Below are 10,396 nucleotides of genomic sequence, written 5' to 3'. Positions count from 1 at the left end.
GAGGAAACTAGGAACATCTCTTGCCCTCGTCTCATTCATGATTGAGCTTGGAAATGTTGAGTATCAAGAGATATGCCTCAATCAACTACATTTGTGATGAGTTACAAGGAGCAAACTGAGGTGGCGCCCGGTCATCTTCATCCACCAATCACTTCATTCCAAGTCAAGACGTCCAGATTCAATGCACCTAACTCATCCAACGAGGAGGATAACTACCATGTGAAGGCACAAAGTTTGATGTACCTAACCTCATCATCTATTGGTCGACTTTCAAAGGAGGACATGTGTCTTATTTTTATCATTGGTCAAGCATTAAATGCTATGCAATGGGTGTATTAAACCCTAATTAGGGTTTCTATCTTGTAATCTTGGCCATTGATGTGGATTTGTTTTGGCCATTCAATTGTATTGAGAGCACTATAAAAGGCTCCACTCTCTTATTTGTAAGAGTTAATAGTTCAATATCAGGCAATAGTTAATAGTTAATAGTTTAATAACAGGTTAATAAGCATTAGATAGCAAGTAGATAGTTAGAGTAGAATAGGAGAAGGCAGAAATTGTTGCCAAGCTTGTAAAAAAACTTCCTTTTTATTGAATTTATGGTGGAATGTGTTGTTTCTTCTACATATTGCATGGTTTTTTGTTGTATCCTCATGTTAGATGGTGTTCATTACATGGATGGAAGCTACTGTGGATGATTAATGGTGAAATTCGCATGTTCATACTACTAGTATTTGGCTGATTGTGAAGTATCTTGCGTGGTCAACTGAACTCTTTGTAAACTTAACTTCGGTTTCTATTTGCTCATTGATATGCATCCCATTGATGGTGTCTATGTTGTAGGTGGTGATTTGAACATCATAAGACTACCTTAGAAGATCACACTAGCTTTGTGGAGTTGTTCTTTGCATGGCAAAGTAAAGTCTAGTATAATTCCACTAAGACATTCATAGTTTCTTACATTCCTAGGATTAGACTAGCTTCCTAAGCCCCATCTCTTTTGCCTTTAATTTTAAGTAAAAGTAAAATTCCATGTTCCAGCAACACTTAAACATTCAGGTTCAACATAAGTCCTCCTTGTCACTCCGGCAAATCACATCACAATCATTGAGTCTATCCATGTATAAAGTCAAGACCTGACTATCAAAGCCTCAGAGTCGTCTTGTTTGATCACATAGTTTAGCATCCAAGAGGTCTTTATTGAAGAGAGGATGGAACACTTAGTATTTTATTTTGTGTTGCATGATGTCATAAAAAACACATCAACACTCTCTTATTAGTTTGAGCAGTGCAACTACAAACATTAAAATGTTCTTGCTTGTTTTTGTGAGCTATGATGGATAGAATTAGTCTCAGTAAAACTAAGGTTATGGTCTTCAAAACTTCTAAATATAATCTTTCCAACTCTTAGTAATACAATGGATATCATGAAAATGTACACCTACTCAGAGGTTTAATCAAAATTAAGGCCTATCTCTTAGTTACAAATTGTCTAGGGTACACTTCTTTGTGTTTTTGAGTGGTAGTGCTTTGAGATATGTAATGTCCCGTTTTAGGATTGTTAGCCTTTATGAGAGAATTACATTAATTTGTCCTTCTTACTTTATCAATCGATGGAAATGCAATCAAGTAATGGATATTCTACTCAGTTAACCATTGCTAATTCTGATGTAGTATATATGTATATGCAAAATGAGAATGAACTAATAGCAATATCTGATTATACAATTATGCAACTTGCTTTGAATATGATCACTTTATTCCTTATGGTAGTACAATGTTATGTCCGATGTATACCGAGATGTTCATGCAATTATGTAATATCTTCAGGCAAGAGGCTGCTGTCTCTGAATGATTCTTTAATGTATGCAATCACTTGTCTTCACTGCTCCTTGTGTTGGGCAGCTCTCTCTAATTTGTTGATGATATAAGCAGATAATGGTTCTGATATCATTGGATAGTGATCGGGTTGCTTTTCCTGATGGTAATTTGAATGCTTGCAATGTTAGGGGCTGTCTCTGATATGAAATGATTTAGCTTGTGCACCCAATATTGTACCTACGGCACTCGCTCACCAAGAGCGATCCAATCTGGATTATAAAATAAGATACAAACTTCTACGATGATGTTGGGAATCATCGTGAATGCCTTCTTATATCTTGTTTGGGAATGATAAGTTACGTTGCCAAAAGACATGCCTTATGTTCATTCATTTACTAATTGCACCACTTCATTACCATTTTGGTTATCGATTAGACTTGCACTCTTAACCAATCTTATCTTATGATAATTGCATATGTTATCTTGTCTTATTCGATCTGCCTTGGTAGTAATCATTGTTGTTGCTTGTAAGTTGTGATTATAATCACTGTCTTTGGTATCTTAATTCGTGGCTTCTGTATACCAACGATAATGATTATCATGATCGCTGCATTAACAATTATTCATTCTATTTGCTGCCTCTATGGTATTAACACAGTTGATCTATCTTGATTGCTACTTTGATGATTAAATGTAATCTATATTGCCCATTAACAAACCGCTGTTATGTGATTGCTGCATATCGCGCCATATTGGATATCTTCTTAGATTAATCGATATATATATATATATATATATATATATATTAGTCTTATCGATTGTGTATGGAGGGTAGGCTGTTAACATTGATGGATATAACTAATCGGTTAGATGCTTAAGTCTTTGTCTCATTATTTATTCGGTGCTTCAAACCCCTTATGTAATATGCATCTAATATCTTGTTCACCTTTGGCCACTATCAACTTGCTTAATCTATCTCTTCTACAATTTTGTCTCTTCTTAGAGACTTCACAAAATTGATGGAGCATGTGAGATACCGGTGGTGTTTTGTTGAGGGTGGGGGACATCACAGTCTCCCCTCCTTGAAAATGCTTGCCCACAAGCATTCTTAAGATCATGATTCTTGGATCCCAAATAAGTATATAGAATGATCCAACTCTTGGTCCTTGCTTCATGTGGGTGTCATTGAGATTATCAATCTTCATCACGACCATCCTTTTTGGTGTACCAACATGTGTTTGCTGCTTTACCATGATTTCAATAATTGGGGTGGTACTTGTATGATTCTACAGTGTTTGTTCCTTCAACGTTAGCATTTTCCCTAAAATCAATTGGTTATCTGTGACTGTAATCTTTATTGGAAAACAATGGTAGGAACAATCATCTTGGGTGAGATACATATGGGAAATTGTTGTGACGCATTCACACATCGCCCCATTGCAAATGGGGACCCCCACTTTTTTTCGCTTTCTTGGTTAGTTGTCTTAGCTTAGCTGTTGGTAGTAGTAAGGTCTTTTGCTATTAGCCTTTTGTTTGAAGAAGTACACTTTCTCAGGTGGGTAGGCCATGGTAGAGTCATTTCTCCCTCCTTAGGTTGGAAAGAGGTCGAGTGATGTCAATTTGAGCATAGTAGGTAAGGAAGGTCAGTTGCAGGTTGAAAGGGCAAAATTTGACTAAGTACATGAAGATTTCCTTTCCTCCCTCTCAGGAGCGAATACGTCTTCCTTTGCTCAGTCACAGGAGCAAATACGTCTTCCTTTGCTCATTCATAGGAGCGAATATGTCTTCCTTTGCTCATTCACTATTGGTCATCACAAATTGCAATGTGGAGCTTTGATTGAGCAACGAGTTTGATCTTTTAGCCTGGCCTAATGCAAAATTTGGCTAAGTACATGAAGATTTCTTTTGCTCCCTCTTAGGAGCGAATACATCTTCCTTTGCTCATTCATGGAAGCGAATACGTCTTCCTTTGCTCATTCACAGGAGCAAAGTCATCTTCAAGACATTAGGTGAAGGTGATTTAACGACTTTTGCACATGAGGATAAAAAAACTTAAGAGATAGATTGATGGAATGGAGAGAATGGACGAAAATTTAGCTAAGTGTGAAATTTTTTCCTTTGCTTCCTTCTAGGAGCGAATACGTCTTCCATTGCTCTCATCAGGGAGAGAATACGTCTTCCTTTTCTCCCTTCTAGGAGCGAATACGTCTTCCATTGCCCTCATCTTGGAGCGATTTGAACTTCTTAAACATATTTGAGGATAAGGAGTAAGTTTAAGTACCTTCAACATCATTTTGATCATGGAAAGAAGCAAATGCATCATAATTTTGACTAAGGAATGGAAAGAAGATGGCAAATTTGAGACTACTTCCATTGCTCCCTTCTAGGAGCGAATGCATCTTCCTTTGCTCTCTCATGAGAGTGAATTTGCTTCCAAACCCTCCCTTAATGATAATTTGACACATCTACACACTAGGAGAGCAAAACTACAAGATTTAAGTTGATGAAAAGAGGAGAATTGATGAGACCTAGCTAGGTGGTGAATCCGAAGGTTACTTCCATTGCTCCTTGATTTGAGCGAATTATACTTCCATTGCTCCTCATTAGGCGCAAATACGCCTTCCTTTTCTCTCTCATGAGAGCGAATTTGATTCTAAAGCCTTCCTTGAGGTTAATTTGACACATTCATATGCATGGATGGCAAGGATACCCAGACATGAGCTGATGGAACATAACTAAGTGGTAGAATTAAGAATATTTCCATTGCCCTCACCTTGGAGTGAATTCCTATTCGATTGCTCACTTCTAGGAGCGAAAGTTACTTCCATTGCTCCCTTGCAGGAGTGAACTTTCTCCATTTGCACTAAAAGAAGTCTGAAATTCTTCTTTTAGTGTGATAGGGAGTGTATTGATTCAGTTAATTTTGTTATTTCATCAATATGATTCAAAATGTCTTCTTTTCCAGGTCTGATTGAAGAATCAAAGCCGGGAGTGAGGAAGCACATTCAAGACTACACCAAGATGGAACACAACACAAGGCAAGCATGACATCCAAAAGAAGAAGGATTTCACCGACAAGCACAATGATACCAATAAGGTGACTGCACAAGAAGGATTTTAGGATATTCAAAAGATTTCATAAAAGGGAGAGATCATACAATCACCTCAAGGCAAGATAGGCAAGCAAGGGTAGAAGGCTAAACTTGATCATCATCACATCAAGCTTCGAGGCATTGAGTATCAAGGGATATTGCTAAGAGTATCAACACTTGTTTGTGATGACGTATAAGGTCCACAAGTGCAAATTGAGGTGGCATCCTAGTCACTACTCCACCAATTAGAGGAAGTCCTACATCAACATGTCTTGATTCAATGAACCAAGCTCACCCATGGGGGCACAAGCTCTAATACACCTACCCCCACTATCTATTGGTCAAACGTTCCAGAAATGACATGTGTCCAAACATTGTAATTATTTCATTGGCTAGAATAAAGTTTGTTGTAACAAACCCTAGTTAGGGTTTCATTGTAAAATCTTGGCCATTGATGGGGTTCAATCCTGGCCACTCATTGTAATGATCTCTCTATATAAAGCTCAAGCTCTTCATTTCTAAAGGTTAATAGAGGGATAATAAAATTGTGAATAGAATAGAGAATAGTTAGTAGCAGAGAATTAGTGAATAGGAGAAAGATAGAAAATAGAAGATTAATAGAAGTTAGAAGTTAGACTAGAATAGGAGGAGGAATTGTTGTTAAGACTTGTAAATGAAGATACTCTTTTCATTGAAGTTATGGTGAAATGTGTTATTTCAACAAGTCCCATGGTTTCTACTTTTCATTTACTTCCATGTTGATTAGATTGAATGGAGGAAATTGTTAAATGCATTTGTGTGGAATTCATTTAGTCCATACCACTAGCCTCTTGCTGATTGTAAGTGTGCCTTGCGTGGTCAACTGGAATTGCATAAGTTTAACTTCAATTGTTATACATCCATTGCTTATGTGTTAACTTGAATGGTAATCAATGTTTGATGATAATGATTTGAACATCTTTGAATTGCACCTTAGAAGATTGCACTGAGCTTGTGTCAAACTGTTTGGTTTGATGGTGAGACCTTGCCTTGTAGGATTCCATCAAATCACTCATTCTTCTCTTACATTCTTAGGAATAGCGTAGTCTCCCTAAACCCTATGCCTTTTGCTCTTTTTTTATTCTCCAAGCAAGTAGATAGAATCTAAGTTCCAGCAATTCAAGCATTCATGTATAATGTAAGACCCCTTGAAGAAACAACAATCACAACGACCAACTGTGCTTATCCACACGTCATGACCCGACATTGAAGAACCTTGGAGTTATCTCGAGTGATCCTTGTGCGAATCTTCAGCATTTGAGAGACTTTGATCAAGAGAGGATAAGATATGTTTGGGTATTTTATTCCGTGTTTGCATGTGCATAAAAAAACAAATCAACATAAATGTTTCTCTTTTTCCAAACTCAAACATTCAACATTTGATCTTTGTTCCAAGGAAGGAATCCTTAGTTGAACTTCATCCTTTTGTAGATTATGTGGTGAATGTTTAGTGATGGCATTGATAGGGTTTGTTATATTGTTCCAAATGGATCTCAAGGTTTCCTTGATTGAAGATGCACCGGGATCCCACAAATTTTTTTTCATCTTCGCCTTTGTGTGATTCCAAAATAGCCTCTTCATTTAACTTGAAGAGTGGGTTGTCATAAGTTTTTCTCACTTGAATTTCAAACAAGGGGTTATGAATAAGTTGAAATTTATCCTTGTTCTTAGGACCAAGATTTACTTCTTCCAACTCTTCTCTATCTGATTTCTTTGGGTAAGCATTCAAGTCATCTTCATCTCCCTTGTTACTAGGTTCCATGAAATGGTTGATTGCCATGTATTGTCTCCTTGATGGCGATGTCTCTTCAATACTTCTTATCTTATCCTCGACATCGTAATTATTTGGAGTTTGATGACTTGTAGATGTTCTTCTATTTTTATTCACCATCTTTTGTATTCCTTCCCTCCGCATCTTCAATATTACATTTCCTTGTTTATCTACTTTGAAGTGATTGGGTCAAATGCAAGAAGTGACTTCTGATTTTCTTGTTCTAGAAGCATTACTTGTCTCATTTACAACCATGGATGAAAGAGAGTTGTGGTTGACATCCTTAGTGCACGATCCTTGCAATGATATGAGGTCATCCTTATCATCCTTATGCATCCATATACCTAACTCATTTGTGATATACGGGGAGTCAATAGCCTCTTTCTCCTTTTCTTGCACTTGTGGTGTTTGATGATCATCTCTTGATTTGACCTCTTCTAGGGTTTCATATTTTGCAATTACAACTTTTTCTTTTTGTATACCACTTCCAATGCCTCCAATTTATGCGGGGAGTCATTGTGTGAGATTCCTGATGCAGTTGTTGTATTGCAATCATTCATTTCATGTTCCTTAAGGTGTTCTTGCCATTTGCTTCCCCTTCTTAGGTTCAAGTGAATATTTCTTTGCTCCTTAGGCTGGTACTTCATCCGTAAGTCAATGTAGCCCTCTAAAGACATATCTTGTTGAAGGCCTACTTTGAACCAATCTTGTCGCCATTGCTCATGTAGATTTGCCGATGTTGGCTCACTAGTTTGGTGTTCGGTTTTAGATGGGAAGGTTGATGGTACTGACTTTGAATTTTTGGTAGAAGTTTGAATGAATTGTTTTTTATTACCTCCTCTATTGCCATTATTATATAGTGGTGTTAGCTTGCTCAATAATTGATTTAATTTTTCTTGAGTGCTGTTGTATTGTGTCATGGTTTGTAATAATCTTCAAATGATCTTCATCTTTTACCTAACTGATATGTTCTTCTCACAGGCTGGCAAGATTATAAGCTCCGATACCACTGGTAATGTCCTGTTTTAGGATTGTTTGCCTTTATGAGACAATTACCTTAATTTATCCTTCTTACTTTATCAATCGATGGCAATGCAATCAAGTAATGGATATTCTGCTCAGTTAACCATTGCTTATTCTGATGTAATATATATGTATATGCAAAATGGGAATGAACTGATAGCAATATCTGATTATACAATTATGCAACTTGCTTTGAATATGATCACTTTATTCCATATGGTAGTACATTGCTATGTCCGATGTATACCGAGATGTTCATGCAATTATGTAATATCTTCAGGCAAGAGGCTGCTGTCTCTGAATGATTCTTTAATTTATGCAATCACTTGTCTTCACTGCTCCTTGCGTTGGGCTGCTCTGTCTGATTTATCGATAATATAGGCAGATAATGGTTCCGATATCACCGGATAGTGATCAGGTTGCTTTGCCTGATGGTAATTTGAATGCTTGCAACATTAGGGGCTGTCTCTGATATGAAATGATCTAGCTTGTGCACCCGATATTGTGCCTATGGCATTTGCTCACCAAGAGCGATCCAATCTGGATTATAAAATAAGATACAAACTTCTACGATGATGTTGGGAATGATCGTGAATGCTTTCTTATATCTTGTTTTGGGAATGATAAGTTACGTTGCCAAAAGACATGCCTTATTTTCATTCATTTACTAATCACACCACTTCGTTACCATTTTGGTTATTGATTAGACTTGCACTCTTAACCAATCTTATCTTATGATTATCGCATATGTTATCTTGTCTTATTCGATCTGCCTTGGTAGTAATCATTGTTGTTGCTTGTGATTATAATCGCTGTCTTTGGTATCTTAATTCATGGCTTATGTATACCGACGATAATGATTATCATGATCGCTGCATTAACACACATTCATTCTATTTGCTGCGTCTATGGTATTAACACAGTTGATCTATCTTCATTGCTACTTTGATGATTAATTGTAATCTGTATTACCCATTAACAAACCGCTGTTATGTGATTGCTGCATATCATACCATATTGGATATCTTCTTAGACTAATCGAGATTTAGTCTTATCGATTGTGTATGGAGGGTAGTCTGTTAACATTGATGGACATAACTAACCGATTGTTTGATGCTTAAGTCTTTGTCTCATTATTTAGTCAGTGCTTCAAACCCCTTATGTAAGATGCGTCTAATATCCCATTCACCTTTGGCCGCTATTAACTTACATCATCTATCTCTTCTACAATTTTGTCTTTTCTTAGAGACTTCACAAAATTGATGGAGTGTGTGAGATACTGGTGGTGTGTTGTCAAGGATGGGGACATCACAAGATACATTTCTTGGACATCCCTTCAAATGTATATCTCTGGTGTGATAATCAAACCTACTATTATTTATGGGTTGTAGGTTTGGGGCCCTACTGTAGGACTGTTTCACTAGGTACATGTTTGAGAGTGGAGGTACATGTTTGAGAGTGGATGCGATCTAGCTTGAGCGTATCATCAGTTGTAAATGGATGGTCCCTTAAAGGATTATCCAAGTTAATTTCATGACTGACCTTTTTGCCTTAGAGCCTAGTTACCAAATACAGATTTTTTGAACCAAAACTGGCTGGATCCTGATTTTTGTAGACCAGCTGGATTTATCAATCCATTTAGGAATTCTCAATTCCTATAGATATATTCACCAATTTTTTTTCTTGAAATTCTGGCTTTCCGATTCTTTTGACCTGGGAATGAATTGAAAATTTCAAACCTAGTTTATATGCTTAGCGTGTCCTTATGCTTATTTTCTCTTTGTAGACTTAGGGCCTTTGGTGATTCAATTTCAGGTAGAGAGTGATCAATCAGTATTTAGCTCATTGTACATTATAGAATGTTGCTTCCTTAGTTCTCTTTAGACATTGGCATTGTGGTAATTTGAGACAGGTTTGTTTCTTTAATCTATTGACATCTTGATAGACTGGGTCTCTCCTTTTAGATGCTCCTTGGAAGTTCCCTCTCACATTTTCTCAGAGAGGAGAGTTCAGAAAAGCTTGCATTTATAGTGCAACATCAAGAGAAATATGACTAAATAGGTTTTTCTTATGATGTGGGATTATCCTTTCCATAAGCATTGCTTAATTTGATGAAATCATGTCCATATACACAAGGTGAGCATTCACACCCAAGATATGAAGTTAGCTTTAATGTCACTGCGTTTCAAATTTTCAAGGGCAAGGTGGTGAATATGTGACACATTTGATCTGAACTCCTTTTAAAATGTATGAGATAATGATTCATGTCATATAATTAGAAATGTATAATGTTTCTGGTTTCTCTCCTTAGGTCTTTTAATTTTATAGCCCAATTGAAAACAATCATTGAAACAAGAAACCAGTGCTAGCCTTCTCTAATGAATAAAATGTTGCTTCTAGTAAAAGGATACTGAAAGCTATAAAAGATAGAAGAAATACATTACAAGTACATGGCTGGACTTCAGCTTGAACAATAAATTGTCCATGTATCAGTTTCTACACAGTGCTTTGTTAATATAAGATGGATTTCCTGAAAAATATAAATTATACACAGTACATATTAGAGTTGATTTCAGTGCTTTTAGCATATTGCAAATGGCATATTTCCTACCTTGACAAAGTTGGTGCAACATTTTGTAAAAAATGATAA

Source organism: Cryptomeria japonica, chromosome 10, assembly GCF_030272615.1.
Source record: "Cryptomeria japonica chromosome 10, Sugi_1.0, whole genome shotgun sequence".
Lineage (NCBI taxonomy): Eukaryota > Viridiplantae > Streptophyta > Pinopsida > Cupressales > Cupressaceae > Cryptomeria > Cryptomeria japonica.
The sequence above is the reverse complement of the archived record's forward strand: the minus strand, read 5'-3'. Positions refer to the sequence as shown.